Source organism: Streptopelia decaocto (assembly GCF_964273445.1).
Source record: "Streptopelia decaocto genome assembly, chromosome: 5".
NCBI classification, from domain to species: domain Eukaryota; kingdom Metazoa; phylum Chordata; class Aves; order Columbiformes; family Columbidae; genus Streptopelia; species Streptopelia decaocto.
Genome location: NC_138659.1, coordinates 34,579,949 through 34,598,252, shown reverse-complemented (window position 1 = coordinate 34,598,252; position 18,304 = coordinate 34,579,949). Strand labels below are relative to the sequence as shown.

The following is an 18,304-nucleotide window of genomic DNA, read 5'->3' as shown; positions in this document are numbered from 1 at the left end:
ATAATAAAATGGCAGATGAAAGTCAAGGCTGCTAAATGAAAAACAATGCACAGGGGAAAGATCATTCTAACTTTATACCTGCAGTGATGGGCTCTGAACTGGCTATTGCTGCTCAGGAAGGAGATCTGAGAGCTATGCTGGAAATATCTATCAATATGACACTCCATAGTAGTCCGAAAAAACAAATATAATGATAGGAATTATGGGGAGGCAAGAGAAAATGAAATGGGAGATGTTACTGTGCCGCTTAATGAATGTCTGGTGTATCCCACCTTGAATAATCTGAGCAACTCTAGTTTTCCCATCATAAAAAATGGATGGGAAGAAGCCTAGAAAATGATCCACCGAAGGCAAGGATTGATAAAGGCAGGGCTAGATATGAAACCATTTGTATCGCAGAGCTGAAGAATTAATCAGCAACGATTGCTCAGTTCAAGCAGCACTCGATGTCAGGAGTAGGAACATCTAGAGAAGCTGCAAGAGGCAAAGGCAAACTCTTCAGCCAGCCCCCAGCTGAAAAGTAGAACTTGCTGCTATGGGAAATCATAGGTGCTGAAAGCTTACATAGAGTTAGACAGTGTTTAGATACTTTCACAGAATAAAAAAAAGTAATGTTGTGTATGATTAAATGATGTTTTCTCCCCATCCTGTTGCAGAGTGACTATATGGTTTGACCTGCCCAGTGCCACCAGCAGGATCTGATGGTCCTGTCCAGCCAGTGGCCTTGGCTTTGTGCTTTTTCCACCTCCATCCCGCCCTGCTGAGCTCATTTTGGAGGCTTCTGAGTGGAGTGAGTATTTAAAGAACGTGTCGGAGGCATTTATAGTGTTTTTCTGTCTATTGCAAATACATGGGGAGCAGCCCTGCAGCCGGCCCCTCTCCCCATGGAGTATGTGAGGTCTGGGTCTCCCCCTCTGCCACCGGGGCCGAGGGCAGGTTTTTGCAGATAAAATAGTCCTTAGAGCTGGGAGGTGACGCTTCATTCCTTGGCGGAGTCCAGCTGCTGGAAATAACCTGCCCGATGATGGTCCGCTTTATGGCTGGGCAGACAGGCTGAAATTCACTGCCGCTGCTTCCCAAAGAATAATGAAACGTTTCCTGAGACGGCAATAAATATCTCCTGCCACGACAGCACTTCCCAGTGCCGCTTCGATCCAGGAAAATGTTTTAAAAACTGGGCAAGGTGGGAGTGTTTGAATGCGTCTGCTCTTGCTGGATGCAGTTGCCCTGGATGCTCCTGGTCGGGCGGGATGGGGGGGACATGATGCGGTTCATGGCTCTTTGGGGAGCTCCAATTCTGGCCCAATAGTGGGTGCTGGGGAGTAATAAGCTTCTTTCTGGACTGGGTATTTGTTCATCCTCCTTCCCTGAGGCTGATTAAAACAACATGAGCGAGCAGCTTATCAGTTACAAGGGATCAATAACCCCCGGCTCGTGTTCTTCAGTCTGAGAAAGTCTGAATAATGTGGGGCAGTGGGGGTCCAAATAGTCATCGCGATCGATCGCTCTCCCTGTGCGCGCACGCCACGGGTCGGTGGGTGACGGTCATTTATCAACGCCACCCGCTCCCTCCCTGGCACCGCATCTTCATCGGTGGCTGCAATGAATGCGTCCCCGCAGCGTGGAGCAGAGCAGCTCCTGCCCCCTCACCTCCGCTCCCGCCCCCTCCGACAAACAAGCGAGATGAAGGGATGATGCCGATGTGGCCGTCCTGGTGTCGAGGAAGCAAAGCTGCGTTTGGAGGGTGTCCTCGAGTCACGAGGAAGACTCCTTCTCCCCAGGCTGATGGAAAGGGATGGGCTTGCAGCTGCCCTCCCCTTCCAAGGGGCTTCATTCTGGCCCAGAGCCCCATGTCCCCATGCACGGGGCAAGGGCCAAACCAGGAGGAGATGGGGTCGCACCAGGCTGGGCCAAGTTCAGCTCAGGGCTGGAGGGTTTTGCCACCTCTGAGCTGGATGAGAGCTTAGGGATGGCCATCCCATGAAGAAATGCTCTTAGCAGCCCTGGCCGCAGAGGGAAAAGCAGGTGTTTGGTAGCAGAAGAAAAGCTGATGGCGTAAAAAGCATGGGGAAGCGATAGATACATCGCTTTTTTTTAAACCCAGCCAGTGAATCGGTCTCATTGCTGTGGTCACTTTAAAATGGATCAGCAGAAGTAAAGTGGGTTTAAATCCAGAGTGGCTTGAGGAAGCCTGAGTGGTAAAACAAAGCCGGCAGTGTGATGTTAGGGAGCAGCCCATGAGGATGGGAGACGTGGTCACCGTGCATTGAGCAGGCACAGCCCAGACCATAATATTGCAGTCCCCCACATCTTTCTGCCTTCCTCGGAGACCATAACAGCTACGGGCAGCCCAAGAAGAGAGGTGGGAACCCACAGCAATGGGGAAGAGGGAGACATCAGATGGCAGCAGCCACTGGAGGAGATTGACTTAATGGGATCAGCCCTTGTTTTCTTATTATTATCAGCACCTTGGGAGTGCAGCTTCTCTAATTGATTCCTTTGGTCTCTGAAAGACACAGCTGAGGTCCATGTCCCATCAGCAGCCGCTTGTGCTGGTGGGCTAGGGCAGGCAGAGAAGCACAGAGGTCCCTATGCAGTGCCGGGTGTCTCTACAAAGCTCTTCCCAATTAATTTGTCCCTCCTTTGGGGGAGGGAAAGGGCTCGTTGGGTTTTAATAGCTCAGGAGTAAGGACTTTTCTTCCCGATGTTGTTCATTTTGCAATGTTATTTTGTTCAAGTTATGGGGGGGGGTAGGAATGGCTATTTCTTAATCCTGCTTGGGAAAGAGTGACCTCTCCTACTAGCATCTTCTAAAATCAGCCTGTATTTTGAACGTGTTTCGTTGTAACGTAGCATTTTCTTGCTGCATAAGTGCTGAAGCCCGGCCAAGCCTGAGTGTGGCCACCAGTTCACCGGCTCGTGGGGGAAAGAGTTTCGCTCGGTCTCCATCAGTGGTTCACTGGGTTTGCCATGTGAAGTGGGGAGAAAGGGAGGGCTCCATTTGTGCTCCTTGTATCACTCAGCGTTTTCTCTGCCTTTGGTAAAGCTGTGATTGTTATCAAGGCTCTGGAAATCTCCGGAGTCTGCAGACCAAGGTGAAAGCTCGCTTTCATGGATTATTTCCAGTCACTTTTCTTCTGCCTCTGCTAAAAATAACACAGGAATAGCTTTCTTAGAGCTTTCCTATTCCCTTCTGGCGGGAACGGAGAAGGTCAGGAGGATGAAAATAGAGTCGGGGAAGGAGTCACAGCAAACTCCTCACGTGTGTGGATTTGGGTGAGATTGCTTGCTGGTTCGTGTTTGTCGTTTTTCTTTTTTTTTCCTTTGATTTCAACCTGATAACTTACTTTCTGCATTTCCTTCAGCTGGTGCAATGGTGAAGGCTGTATTTCAGTCCTTCTGGTGCAGAAAAATTGCTATTTTTAACCATTTCCTTTGGAAAGCTCTTCAGAAACACCCTGGAATCTAGAAGCTGGTCTAACAACAACACCTCTTCTGTTATGGGACCTTTGTCCAAGACCTTGGGATGATGCTGTGTTGTGTATCTTCTGTTAGGACAGCTGACCTGCTTTCTCTTGCAATGCCTATGGTGTGTGTTAATTAACGGGGTCGGTGCCTAAATTTGCTGTATCTTTTTAGTTCGCAGCATTTCTATATGATCTAACAGCAGATAACAGTGCCATAAAGGCAGCCAAGGTGTTATCTCAAGAGGACAACTCCGGTGGCCACTCAGAAGGGGCACAATAATAGTTTCTCCCCGGAAAAATAAGAAGCCTGGTTCTAACCACAAGCGGGAAGCTATTGCAGCTGAAAAAGCCTCATAGGGCAGAGGTTCCAGCTCAGTCCACAACTAGTTCAATCAGCTGCAAGTTTCTGAATTGCGATGATATTTTTCAAGCAAGGGGATAATTTGATGTTGTTTGCTTTAGCTGTTCATTACCGGTGTTAATAACAATGGACCACCAGGTATTCTCTCCCATCCATAAGCTCATACTGCTTTTAATACCCTTTCTTAAAAAGGGAAGAGGGACAGCGCAGCGTCACTCCTGAGAGAGGCACCTTAGCAAGGCAGAGATTTGGTTTTGACCCTGGCCACTGCAAAAACTCCAAGTCTCTTTGTTCCTTCCTGTGCTATTTGTTTTTTTTAACCATTTTCTGTCTCACGGTGGTTTATTCCCCTTATAAAGCGGTATTCTAGAAAGCTGCCTTTCCCAGCCAGCCCCGCTGCCCTTGGCGCCCCGTGCCAGCTGCGGATCTCCCCGCAACACAGCCGGTGCAGGAGTTCCTGCCATGGCTTAGCTAACGAGAGCCAAACTCCATCGCTTGACTGTGCTTGGGGTTAATTAGAGGTGGAAACAGCCTTTATATTTCCAGTTGGAACGCATTGCTTGCGGTTTCACGTCTCAGCCCGAGCTGGCACGTGCAGGAGCCAGCGTTGGGCAGGGGCTTGTAATGGGCTCCCAGCCCTCCTCCCCCCAAATTTCTGCTTTGGGGCTGCCCTGGGGATGCCCAAAGAGCTGAGCTGGCTCCGCACACATGACAGGTACTTCAGCGATAAGTTTGGTCCCTGTGGAGCCGGGAGAGCCGTACCGGTCCCATGGGGAGGTCATGCAGGCTTCCTTGGGTTGGCGATGCTGGCAAGGTCCACCAGCTGCTTTGGGCAGGGGGTTTTGGATGTTATTATGCCCCCAGCTAGACAAGCAGGGTGTTGCTGACGTGTGTTGTCCTAGCCTTTCCAAGAAAGGCTTTTCAGAAACATCTGCCAGGATATGAGCAGTGGGAGGTTAACCTTGGAAAAGCAGCGAGGCAGGCTTGCATTTCTCCAAGGCTTGCAGTGCAAGCCCTAACTCCATGTAGGACTTGCCGGATGAGGTATTCCAGGGTATTTCCAGCTTTCAAAGTGGGGCAAAACCAGAGTTTCGCCACTCTTCCTGCACTGGTGTAAATGGTGCAAGGCTCAGACCCTGCTTACCTTTTGAAGCAGCATCCGCAGAGCTCAGATGTATCAGACAAGAGGATGACACAGATGGTCCCAGGGGGACTAGAAAGCTCCAGCTAAACCTTCAGGGTCCTGAGCCAGCCATGAACTCTTCAGCTGTGGTGCCCTGGGAGGCACCAGGACGTAGCTGAGCACCCCAGGAGGGCATCCCAAGGCAGCAGATCCACAGCAGCTCAGGTAGGCTTTAAAAAAAGCAACATGTTGAAGTGCTTGGCAACATTTCTGCTGAAAGGTGGGAATATATATTTATATGTGTATGTGTATATATACATATAGTTCATCAGTTCTGTCGAAACTTGGTCCCCCTTGCCTCTCCACAGAGAAGGGAAAGAAGACCCAGAGCATAACTGGGAGGGAACGTAAAGGTCATGTGACGTTGCATTTTTGGGGGGGTATAGCGTTGCTGTTGTGAAGAGTTAAGCTGAAGCTGCAATGGTGCGACATGTTCCTAAAGCTGAGAGCCAGACGGGCACTTACGGGAGACACAGACATCAGCGGAGCGGGGACGGGTGCTTGGCCCCCTATTCCTCGCTAGTCTAATACCACTTGTTTATAGAAGCGTATTATGGGTAGAAGCTGATGTCCGCGCCTCTCCCTCGGCGGGGGAGAAGTGACACTCGTGTGAGCCTTTGAGCACGGTTTAGAGCAGCATCAATCAGCTTTTGTCTGGCCAGTCCTCTCTTTTCTGCTGCAAGGCCTTTCCTCTTTCCTCTTTCCTCTTTCCTCTTTCCTCTTTCCTCTTTCCTCTTTCCTCTTTCCTCTTTCCTCTTTCCTCTTTCCTCTTTCCTCTTTCCTCTTTCCTCTTTCCTCTTTCCTCTTTCCTCTTTCCTCTTTCCTCTTTCCTCTTTCCTCTTTCCTCTTTCCTCTTTCCTCTTTCCTCTTTCCTCTTTCCTCTTTCCTTTCCTGCAATAGGGCTCCTCTGGCTTCCCTGTTTCCCTGCATGGGTTTGCAGCAGCGCAGAAGCAGCTTGGCTTGTATAAGGAGGTGGGAAGCAAGGCAATAAAATTCTATAGCTTCATCTTGTGATATAGTGACCTACCTCATTCTTAGACCAGAAAACATTATCTTCAAAAGTTTTTTATGTCATTCCAGGATGCAGGAGGGTTCTTTTATATTTGCTTGTTTTCTTCTCGTCTCCTAAGCGGCATGCTGGCAGGCATACAATGAACCTCGTCCCCAACCCAGGCACGCGTGCTTACATCTCGAGTGTGTAAAGTAATCCCCAGGTATGGATGGCGTCGCTAAAGGCTTGGCTTAATGCTGGGCTTAAGTGGGCATTGAGCCCGAGATCCCATTCATTGTGCAGAAGTGGCCACCGAGCCGCTCGTGCGAGCCACCGCCGGCTCGTGGATCATCTCAAGTGGTCACTGCGGCTGTTTATTATTCCTTATTGGTAGCGTGTGACTGATCACCCAAATTACCCTCTGTTGCTTCTGCGCTCTGATTAGATGCCTGCAATTTTGTAAGAAGCGGGATAATAAATAACGAATCATGAGGAGCGAATAACAAGTGCCTCTGTTTGTGCCGAGGGGCCCTCCTTTGCATGCCGGAACGGGGATTTATCTGCCCGCTATTTTTATTAGCGCAATGCGTTGAGGTGTGTTTTTCCCAGCTTGGGTCCTGCTGAAGCAACAAGCTGTTTGCAATGCGAATGTGCATCAGCCAGGGGAGCCAGCAGCATTTGGCCAACTCTAAATCCCATGGAAAGCATCTAAGAGAAGGAAACACAAGATATCAATAAAGCTGGGGGGGGGTGGGAGGAACGCAACCCTAATGCTTTTTGTTCCCGCAACTTTCTGCCACCAGTTAAATGGAGAATCAAATCTGTCCGGCCAGGTTGAAAAATGAAGATGGGGTTTGCTTGACATGGGCTTTGTTTGGCTGCGTTTTTCTCCCGGTGCACGTGGGCTGCCACTGGTCACATAGTGTTGGCCATGTCAGCAAAGGTTAGGAATATATATATATATATATATATATATATATTTTGTGTTGCTTTGTTTTAAATCCAGTGCTCTCTGCCTGCTGCTGTCAGCCGCTTGGACAGAGTCACCTCCCTGTGTCACCTCTTCTTTGGTGTCCTTTGAAAGCTGGCGCTGCGTCACCTTTCCAAATGCAAGCACGAAGCTAAAACTCTACTACAGCTTTCCTGGAACGCTGTGAAAAAGCCACAAGGAAGGTAAAGCAGTGCGAATGTTCACAAGGGTGAGGCAGGAGGTACCAGGGATGCTCATGCAGGCAGCATCCCAGCCCCTTTCCTCCTCTTGCTCTCGGCTCTGTGCACTATAGCAGTGTTATGGTCCCCTCCTCACTCCTATTTAATTTCTTTCTTCTTATTTTCCCTAAGGACTTTTGCTTTTTGAAATAACGCGTTGATTTCTTTTTCTAATCTACTTTTGAAAAGGCCGCCAGGAAGGTCTTGTCAGCAATTGAATGGGGAGATAAAAGAAGGCGGCAAAAGGGGATTGTTAACAGAGGGGTAGCGCCCGGCATCTGGACGGGGCTAATGCGTGATAAGATGGGAGGGTTGTAGGCAAATCTCGCTGCGCTTGATCTCTGGCCAAGGCAGGGCTGGGACTCGGTGGCTTTAGAGCACGTCTATGTGGACAGAGCCCGTGATGCTTAAATCCCTGGATCAGGTACGCGGGGGCCTGGGCTCCCCGCTCTAGTGCTCGCTGAAGTTAAGTCTTTTGGTTGGCTTCAAAGGGATGTAAGCCCAGATTATCTGCCCTGTCTGTTTTGACTGGGGGAGATAAATATATATATATCTATGTAAAAGAAACTGCTGCTTCAAACCCAAATGCCCAGGAGATGGAGGATGTGACTTCAGTGCTGCTGTCCCTCCAGAAAGGTTTGTGTCAGCAGAGCTCCTGGGCAATGCGCCCGAACCTGCCTGCGGAGGCGGCTGGAGTGAGCACCAGGAACAGCAGTGGCTGGCTTGTTTGTTATTGCTTTGTTAACTATTTCATTTATCTTGGTGTGTGTTGTGGGTTTGTGTTTTTTGGGTTTTTTTTTTCATTCCACAGCCAGCTTTGAGCTGGAGTAGCTGATTTTTCAGTTAAAACCAGACAAATTAATATGAAAGTGTTTAGGTGCTGGCTTGAGACTCCTTTGGGGCTCTAACACCCTCTGACTCCACGGAAACTGAGAAGCGGTGCTTTCATAGACTTGCTTTGTTGCAGGTCATGTCACCACCACCGACCCAGGGCCAGCTCCGGATCCAGGCTGACCCATTGCTGGGTTCTGCTGGTCTCCTCCCACAAAGCTTGGCTCTGCACTCGAGACTGCAAATGAGGACGAAAGCTCAGCCTTTGGGGACGGAGTTTTCCCCTGAGTGCAGAAGTCTGTTCCAGCAAAGAAACCGATGCTGAATGCACACTACCCTCCTTTTTCAGTCCATAGGTAGGAAATAAGAGCCAGGTGTTTTCTTTTAAGGGCAAAGGCGGCAGCAGTTAGCTATGGAAATAATTCTGGCTATTGCCTGCATTAGAGATAACTCTCTCTAAGAGATGCTGGCTCAGATGCTTCTTTCCCTCCATTTGCAGGTGAGAACAACTTCGAAACTTGAATTCAATATATAAGGGCAGAGAGGGAAATGTTTAATTGTCCTGACTCTGCTGCAGGCTGATAAGCTCACATTGATTTTCTGTAGTGGTGTCTCCAGAGTCTACGTGTTGGTGTGTGCGCATGTACATGCGTGAACGTGTCTTGTTCCTTGGGTATTTCTAATCTGTTCTGTGGTGAGAGCTCGACACTTCCTCCAGTAAATGGCCATTTACAGCGCAACTTGATGGTTGGTTGGTTTGTTTGTTTGTTTCTCTCCTCCTTTTCATCCTTTCTATTGACTTCCTATAGACTTGCCACCTGAGCAGGGAGAGAGGTCTCGATAGATGTCCCTTCATCAATGCATGTCCCTCAACCTGCAGCTCAAAGGCAGGTTCATATTTATCACATGATTTTAAACCGTCCCATCCAAGGGTCTAATCCCTGCCTATTGCTGCTCATAAACCCAAACGGAGGGAATAACACAAATAAAGTGGGGCTTTATCAAGAACTTGAACTATTTTGCGCTGGAGAAGCACAGAAGAATGTCCAGTTAACTTTTTATCTATTTATTTTGAGGGTTTGTTGGAAACAAGTAAACTCAGCAAGAAGGGCTGGAGCAGAAAGTTTGATAGCTCACGTCTGAAGCCCACAAGCTCCAGAAAACGGGGATGTCTACCTGGAACCTGCATGTCCATCTTATCTGAGCCTCCAAACCTGCAGAGATTATATTTTTCCTTTGCTAATTATAAAAAACAAAGTCGGTCTGCCTGCCTGACCAGAGGAGTCAACAAGGAGACAAGCAGCATCAGATGGTGGGGTGGGAAACAGAGCAAACACCAACCTCCCAGGAGGTGCAATGAGCTTAGCAAACCTGCTTAACACATGTCAGATAACATTAAAAAATATAATAACAAAAACCCCACAACAATGTTTATAAGAAGATTAGCTTGAAGACGGCGAAATTTCTCTAGGGACTGTCCATGGCTGACGCTCAACCCAACGACTCCCAGGGCCTCATCAGAGTGATACATTTGCACTGCTTTGAGCCATTAAAAATCCTTCGTCCCACCCGAAGCATCTTTGATTTGGGCGCATCTGGTGGGGACAGTTCCATTCGCACCGTCGCCCTCCTCAGCGGGACGGAGCTGCGGCGTTGGGAGTTAACTCGCTGGAAATAACGCGATGTGACGATCTCATTTGTGGCCGCCACCCCTCCGGGGGAAAGAAAGACCCATCTCTGGGCAGCAGATTATATTCAGGCTCATTACGACATTGTTCCCAAACCAATCCCCCCAGGCTCCTGCCTGTAATCACTTTTACATACGTGTTGGCCAATGTCCCTCTGTCCCTGCTCGCCACGTCGCAGGTGGAGATGATACCAGAGCCGCGTTACGCCGTGGAGAGGAGATATGGTGATAACCGCCTGCGTGGGCAGCGGCCGGTGACTGCTGGTGTAACCGCTAATTAAGTCTCAATCAAAATTAGAATTTGGTTTAATTTCCTTGAAAGCCAGTGGACATGGGTTGTGTGTTAGAGGTTTTATTAGGTTGGTCGTTTTGCTTTTGCAATTTTATTTTTTGTTTTAGAAAAGCCATTAAGCAGCAAACATAGAGACCACACTTGACAAATTCCATCTTCGCTTCCCGGTGGATGTATTAATAAGTATATGGGAGGACAAAGAGGTTAAGCCATGCTCCCCTTGGCTCTTTTGCCCCATCCAGCGGTGCTGTGGAGCCGTTCTGGTGTTTTGAGCTTGGTCCCACACACCTTGTCTGGCTGATCTGGGCCACCGTGCTCCTGCCGCTACCGCCACTGCTTCTGCCGTGAGTGCTCTTCTGCTAACAGCCCTAATTACCATGGTTTTAACCCACGTACTTTGCTGAATCAGAACAAACACGCTACCGAATGCAACAGCAAAGCGGCTCTTTTATATCCCATTAACGGTGGGAAGCGCTGGAGACGGCGCCAATACCGAGAGCAAGATTCTTCACTGGTGGTCTGTCTGTAGAGACTGTTTGGGGGTATTTTGGTGGGGGCTGACAGTGAGGGATCTGCGGCACGTAGCCCCGAGCTCTTCTGAAGAAACGCGGTGATGTTTGTGGGGTATCAGGTGAGCAGCTGGCGGTATTTGGGATGGTTTTTATATGATAGGGCGCGCTTGTGGTACTGGGGAAATTTGAGTGGGATTTGGGTGTCTGAAGGTCTGAAAGAGCTCGTGGTTTTCGGGGAAGTTTTTCCCCCTGTTTTTTTGATTCTCTGTGATGGCTTCAAGAAGTCCAACGCTGCTGGCTATTTTCAGCACCACTGAAATGCACCTGCCTGTTGTGCTATTACGAGTGCAGCAAGATGCAAGCTCTCCATTAGCGATTGCTTCGCAGCAACCCGAGAGGGGCTTGGCTTGTAGGTCCAGACAAGCTGCTGGTGTGGCCAGAAGCTGTTTAGAGACAAAGACCAAGGCGTGAAGCCATTGTTGTTGTTTTTTTCCAGTGTATGAAATGCCTGTGGGACCCCCCTTTGCCCTCCTCTCCACCCCTTCCCCTGCTCTCCTGGGCATCCAGGGCTATGAGTTTCCTACAGATCCATATGGGAAGGGCCATGCAAAGGGTTCGGGAGCAGCCCTTGCCTTAAAAATCCCTTTTGCGAGAATTTGCTGTGGTAGAATTACCCCACGTCCTCCTGGGGTTTGCGTGGTGCACCCTCTGCCTTGGCCTCCTTTCCATGAGTTATGATGAGTTATGATCCTCCTCTCTCTTGTCTCCCTGTTCCACCTCGGTGAGGAAATGATTTATTTGGGATGGGTGGGGATGGATTATATATTTGGGGTTTAAATACATGCAAAAGGGAGGAAAAGACTCTTCTTCCTCCCCCACCCTGCCCCATCTCATTTGGAGGGCTTGGTGCCGCTGCATCCCGTGTTTTTCGTCCAAACACAATGGTTTATTTTTATCTCTTTAGAAAAACAGGCTTTAGAAGTCAGAAGATGGATCGCCGCATGCGGGTCTTCAAGGGCTGGAGGGGACGGCTGTGCGGAATATTGCGACTGAGAGGAGGCTGGAGGAATAAGTCAGTAATATGTGTGGAGCCGAGAGGTGGCTGGACCATTCATTCCCATTATGAAGAGGTGCACTACCATTAATAATCATTTTAACAAGAGCTGGCCTGAGCTAGCAGGTCTGGGCTGCGTTTCTGGAGAGTGAATTTTTATTTAATAATAATAATAAAAAAAAAAATGCCGTGCATACAAATGAAAAGGTACGGCAGGCTCGCTTCTCCTACCTAATATTTATTATTGCTTCAGCTGCCTTGGAATAGGAACATTTATTTGGCTAACACATATTAAAAGGACTGTGCATGCTCTGTTTGCTTTCCTACAGCACTCAGAACCCAGCACGCTTTGACTTAAAGCTCCAAAAGTGCTGGTTCCTGAGGAGCCGGAGCCTTTCCAAGGAGGAACAGGCCACCTCACCTCGATGGAGGTGTCTAACCATCAGAGATCCTGCACCGCTAAGGGAGGTTGCCTGGATTTCGGAGCCTGCGCAGTACGGCTGGAGTTTGCCAAAACTTGTTCTTTTGCTCAGGTCCGGTTCTGTAGCTCCGGCTTGTCTGGAAAATCAGATTCAAGAGACAAAGAGTTGCTGAGGATTTTACCCATGAAATCACATCTTTTAAAATAGATAATGTCTTCCTTTTTCAAGGAATAAATGAGTAAAAAACTTTGGGTCTTTTATGAAGCAGCCATCAGGAAGAAAGCTTTTAATCCTGGAGATTACAGGGAGAGAACAGGGAAATGAGCTGTAGACCAGGCACTCCTTGTCCACTTCAGTTTTTAGGGAAAAAAGCAGCAAGGCAAAGAGCCAAACCTTTATCACGAGTATTTGTGCCTACATATGCCAAGGCAGGTATGTGGGACAGGGGACATGGAACCAGCTATGCATGTATTAATGATTTTATTGTTATCAATAATATGCAACCAGCACATGACAGCCTTGAAGTGCCACCAGAGAAGGTTTAAAAGGGCAAAGCGGTTGGGACAATGCTAAGCTAAGGTGTTTATTTAGACATGGAAGTCATGGCTGAGATAGCTTTGTCAATGAGGAGAGGCCAGGCAAGCTGTGGAGAAGGACCACCCCGTGGTGGCACCACAGTGGTCCTGGTCTCCTGGCACCTGGTGTGACATCCTGCAGGTCGGGGTGCTCTTCAGGTGGGCAATTCTCTGTAGACAGACTTATTGCTGCATAAGCATACTTATATTTGGATACAGTTAAGGTCTGGGCGGTCTGCAGGGCATCAGGGTTTGTTTTATGCCACTGGTAGTATGATTTCAAAGTGAACTTAGCCAGTTTGTCCTCAAGGAAGTGTTTTCTTTTTTAATTAATACAGGAAAAAAAAAAGAGTGAGAACACAGTATCAGCTGGGCTCCTGCTATGTCTGACACCTTCATCTTCCCCTCCCGACGCTGCTCGGCCACACTGTCTGCTAAACAGATTGGATGTTTTCTTCTCTAGATGGGCTGGGATGAGTGATGCTCTCCTCCTACTGAGCACAGGGTAGCACCCCTGGGATGCCAAAGGTCCTGGTGTGCCCTGGGGCTAAGGAGAGCTCCTGCACCACCCGCAAACCCCTTATTTGGGGTAAATAAGTCTCTCTTCCCAGCGATGCAGCTCGTTTCCCTCTTTGGACCCGGTTATTCGAGCGCTGGGCTTTCCGAAGTGACTTGCCATTGCAAGGGCAGCGCAGCCGACTGATGAGGTTTTGGGTAACGCTGAGCAGCTGTTCTTTGGAAATGAAGGTGATCCTGAGAGCCGAGGGACGGGGGTGGCTGGCTTCCATTAGTCACTGTTCAGATCTCAGTCCCCAGATCTCACAAAGGGCAGGAGAGGTGGAGGATTTGCTATTTTCACGGTGTTGCAGCGGTAGATGCTGCAGGCTCAGTATCTGATGGGAAGCGGAGAGCGGAGGAGCTATCTCCCCGAAGGGACCGAGGAGATGGGGAGATATCTTGTCCTCCTCGTTTAACTGAGCTTTCCTGCCTCTAACTGAACCACTTCAACCTTTTTTCCCAAAAACAACATAGCCCATAGTAGCGCCTTCAATTTAGGGGCACTCACAAACCTCCTCTTGTGGCGTTTGCCCCAAATACATGGGGATTTGCTACTTTGAGAGCACTACCAGGTTTGTTTTAAAAGAAGCTAGAGTCAAAACCTAATAGCAGAGGATGGGCACACAGGTGCTGGCGTACAAACACTGACCCCACGTGACTTTTCTCCTTAGGAAATGAGAAGAAATTGAAATAAATCACTGAGATTTCAGTTTCCTCTCTGATGATCGCAGCCCTCCCGTCCCCGTACCTGCCTCGTCACCAGTCCCCACCTCCTATCTCGTACCTGCTGTTTCCATCTCGGAGACGCTGGAAATTCAGATCCATCTGTTTCTTTCTGATGGCAAGATAGTGTATCACAGGCAATGCAGGCAGGGCCTGGCGGAGCTGCGGCGTTAATTAATGGTAATCCCTTAATCCGAGGGCGGTGTGAGAGCCGCCGTGCCCACTTTGTCCTCTCCTGAGCGCAGAGAAGGGCCAGACCCGTAACAGCAAAATCGCCCGTCCAACGCTGCTCCGAGCACCAGAGGTGGGCTTTTTATTCCCATGATCTGTATATTTAAATAACGAGGTATTATCACCTTTTTATTTTGTTCCTTCCCATTGGTGTCATAATTTCCTGAGAGCATCTTTGCCAGAGGAAAAAACAAAAAGAAGTTACTTCATTTGCAAATGTAAGGGGAGTTTGGGGGTTTGCTAGGACACCTTTCTTTTCCCCTTCTTCCCTTCACCCCGGCGTCAACATTGTAATTAAGAAAAGATCCTGGACTGCCAAAAAGCACCATTTCACTTAGAGAACTTACCACGTTTGATCTGGAATTTTCCCGAGCGCTTTCATCCAAATCCATCAGACCAGTCCAGCTCTCATGTCACTTCTTCAGCACCAACAAGAAGCAACGTGAGAAAACATCAAGATTGTGTAAATCTCATGGGAAATCGTTTTTGGATCAAAAAGCCTTCTTTTTTTTTAATCCTCCTGGAATGGCAGTTTGAATCGAATAACTTAAAACAAATGTAAAAATGGACCAGTTCTTCTGCTGGTGTCTGTGTTTCCTTCTCCAGAAGGAAAACACCCAGTTGTGGCATATGCTGGGAGGCACCATTGGGCTGCCAGTATTAAGGCCACAATGACACAAGCTCCATCCTCACCTCTCCCATTCCCCGCTCTGAGCTTTCCAAGTCAGCAGCCCAGTAGGAACCAGCAGGGCGGTGTTTTGATGGCCTAAATTTCACCTGAGTCACCTTAGCTGTGCCTTTCTTCTCTTTAATTCGTTCTGTTTGTGTTCTGTCGCCTGCTTCTGTGTTTCCCATTGTAACTCAGCCTTGGGTTGAGGCCAGCATTGAGCACAGTGGAGCCTCCAAAGGAGACCGCTGATATCTTGTGTTGGGTCTGCCATGGGGGTGATTTGTATCCCTGGCCCATGCTGACCTGGAATGTAGGCGGCGAAGGAGCCCTCCCCAGCTGCTGTGTGATGCAGCTCTGCCCTGGCTGGATGCTTATACCAACTCTGGTTCCTCTGGGCTGTGATGGGGTTGAGGCTCATGAACCAGGGCATGAAAGGGATGGGTGATGTTTTGCCAAAAGTTGTTGTCTTACGACGCAAAGCTTCTCAGAGCATCTCACACCCTCTCCGAGAATGCTCAACCATCTTCTCCGGCGTGGCCCAGGTCCTCCTCTCAGCATCTGTTGTCCCCTCCCTATGCTCCTCAGGAGGGGAGGATTTACCCTGGGCTTGCTTATGTGTAAGATTAAGGAGCCCTTTCACCTTTTCTCAGCACCAGCAGTGAAAACCAAAACCTGGGCTTCAAATTAAAAATGAAGGTAACATTCCTCAATGTGTCACTAAAAACCTGCTGGGTTAAACAAGGGTGGCCCATTTCCACACGCTCAGGAGTGCTATTCTAGGTCTAACAAAACCTCTTCCTCTAACGCAGAAAGGTATGAATATTTCCCCAAAGCGTTCTTTTTTATTGAATTCATCTGTGCCACAAACACGGGCTGTCTCTGCGGGTCTCCAAGTGGCTGCTGGGGGGGTCAGTCCTGTCTCCAGCCTTCCTTTGGTGCTCAGCTGTGGGGAGGCAAACTGGGCTGGGTTAACAGTGGGGCACAGTCCCAGCCAAGGGCATTTACTGGAGCAGATTCAGCTGTGGGGAGGCAAACTGGGCTGGGTTAACAGTGGGGCACAGTCCCAGCCAAGGGCATTTACTGGAGCAGACTCAGCTGCTGGGGAGGCAAAAGGAAAGAGCTGAGCAGCACTGGGTTGGTTGGGGCTCTTCTTCACTGGGTCTCGGACAATGGGCTTCTGCAGAAAGAACAGATCTGCTGTGTTTGAGGCTGGTGTATGCTAAGGTTTCCTTTTTCCTTTATTTCAAGAGCTAAAAGGCTTTCTGGCTATGCTACTGTTTGTTTTCTGCACCTTTTCTTTCATAGCACAGGAGAAGGTTTCTGGAGAGATAGAGCCTGCTTTTTTCACCAGGTGTTAATATATTCAATGGCACCAGATTGCCTTCTTTTTGATGCTTGAGTTTCCTTATCTTGTTGTGCTCGGAGCAGCCTTCTGGTTTATGAGAGCCGTGTCGGGAAGCATCTTGGTCTGAGTGTAGTAACAGCAGCAATCCTTCATGTGGGAAGGAAAAAATACCGGAGGAGCATTGGTACTGCGATATGTGCTGATGCTGCGTGTGTAATAGCTGTGATGTGGATAAAACCCCAGCTGTGTTTAGCCTTAGTTTTATATTACTTTGGATGGGTGAACCGGAAAAGGAAAGAAATGAAAAAAGGAGCCATACATGCATAAATATTAGAGATGGAAAGACCTAGGTCATCTACTCAATACTTTCCTGCCACTGGGTGATTGTTCCTGGACCGAAATCTCTGCTCGGATTTGTGGCTGGGAATACATTAACCTTTAAAACAGTAGTATTAGAATGTTATATATTTTCTTTAACCCAGATGCTGGAAACTTGGTAAATCTGAAGTGCAGGTTGTGTCTGAGCAAGTGTGCCCCCAGGAAATTGGGGTTTTTCTGGGGCTTTCTTTGTGCAGAAGCTGCTGTAGTTCTCTTGAAGGTGGTGTTGACCTGGAGCACAGCTGGTCGGCTTCCGACCCGGGGACCACGCTGTGTCCTGCCAGGGCTTTGTGAGCACCGGGCCAGCAAAATCGAAGCCACCAGGGTCCCTGCAGCAGCGCTGTGGTGGTACCGGTCCTGCCATAGCCAGGACTGGTCTCTGCTCCGTTCACAGGAGCCTCAGCTTGAGCTGTAGAACGACTCACGGCAGTTCAAGGAGAGCAGAAAGTGTTGCCTTGCAGGCATGCAGTTGTTTTCTTAACCTCTCGTGTAGGGTAATTAGATGATGATCTGGAGCTGAACTGTAGAGGTCCTGGGTAATTTCAGCTTCTGCCGCTGTTTCCGGGAGCTGGATGGCAAGGAAATATTTCTTCATCTCTCCTCATTTCAAAGCAGGATATAAAACATCAAGGGGATGCGGCACCCTGAATTTTGTCGGTGCCCAGGAAGGCACTTCAATAGCAACGGTTTGCCTACGGCTTTCAAAGCGGTGCTCTTGCATTTCTGTCCCTGCTTTTGTCTGTGCTTCGTAGGCAAGGGGACCGGGACATCAAGGTAGAGGAACTCCGTCTGGTGCCTCATCTGCTGAGCATCCCCACCCTTCCCGACCCTCTGCTGCCGACTTCTTATGGGCTGAGATGGTGCTTCAGTTTGAAGTGGCTGGAAACCTCTTCCAAAGGCAACAGGTTGGTAGACTAGGTCGGAGTTGGAAACCGCTATTTTTATTTTTATTTTTATTTATTTTTTAAAAAATCTTCTGTTTGGCCTGTCGTCTGCCGCTTTTCTGAGTTGTTGTTCAGCCAGTCGCAACACAAAGACACAAAGAGAGATGTACTATTATTATTGGTGGTTGTTGTTCCTAAGTCTTTATTGATTTTCATGAAAGAAATAATAACAATGTGCATGAGGTATCCGGCTAACAAAAGAGGTCCCGCAGTACTCATCTCAAATTAAATATATAGAAGCAGCATCCAACTGGGATATTGACAGGCAAATACAAAGCTTGGTGATTCAGCATAGTGCTGGAGCGAAAGCAGGACTTTGCCTTGCCACAGCCCACCTTGGCGAGGAGAGAGGCAGCATTGTTCTTCTCCGCAGCTCGGCGAGAGACGTGTCCAAAACATCTTCGCTTGAGGCCAGAAATCGGTGTGTTATCAGTAGGAGGGAGCTGCTGCCTGAGACCCAATGCTGCATTGGCCGGGGGGTGGCTGGGACGCCCCCATGGCATTTCAACCCTTCCCCTTGTCACGCAAGGAGGTGACTCACCCCAGCCGCTGTGCCTGAGCTGGCGCTGGGTGAGCAGAGCTGGTTCTGGGGGGCGGCTCTGACCGCTGTTCATTGTTTGTCCGGGTTTCTGGTGGACATCAGCTCGCCGCATGCTGCCTCTCAGCAATAAAAAGGCCACAAGGAGGGAAAGCAAAGAGAAAATCTGTAAATCTGGTCTTTTTTTCCTACTGTGTTAACTTGCCGGCTCTGAGTTGGTGGCTGACGCATCCCAACTAGCGAAGGGTGTGAGGAACCAGCTCTAATGACATTATAGCCGCTCCGAACCCCATCTGTTTTAAGCCATCCCTAACAGAGGGGTTGGAAAAGCTC

General features: G+C 48.9%; 1 protein-coding gene across 3 annotated transcripts in view; it reads left to right on the top strand.

Moving 5' to 3' along the window:
• The window catches only part of SGPL1 (sphingosine-1-phosphate lyase 1), a 231,618-nt gene that overhangs the window by 187,142 nt on the left and 26,172 nt on the right, over positions 1–18,304 (top strand). For all 3 annotated transcript variants that reach the window (XR_014184160.1, XR_014184161.1, XR_014184162.1), the window contains 6 exons: positions 657–790; positions 4,985–5,176; positions 6,142–6,225; positions 7,009–7,175; positions 11,498–11,663; positions 17,242–17,394. The gene's annotated coding sequence lies outside the window, so the exon portion shown is untranslated. The remainder of the gene's footprint in view (positions 1–656; positions 791–4,984; positions 5,177–6,141; positions 6,226–7,008; positions 7,176–11,497; positions 11,664–17,241; positions 17,395–18,304) is intronic.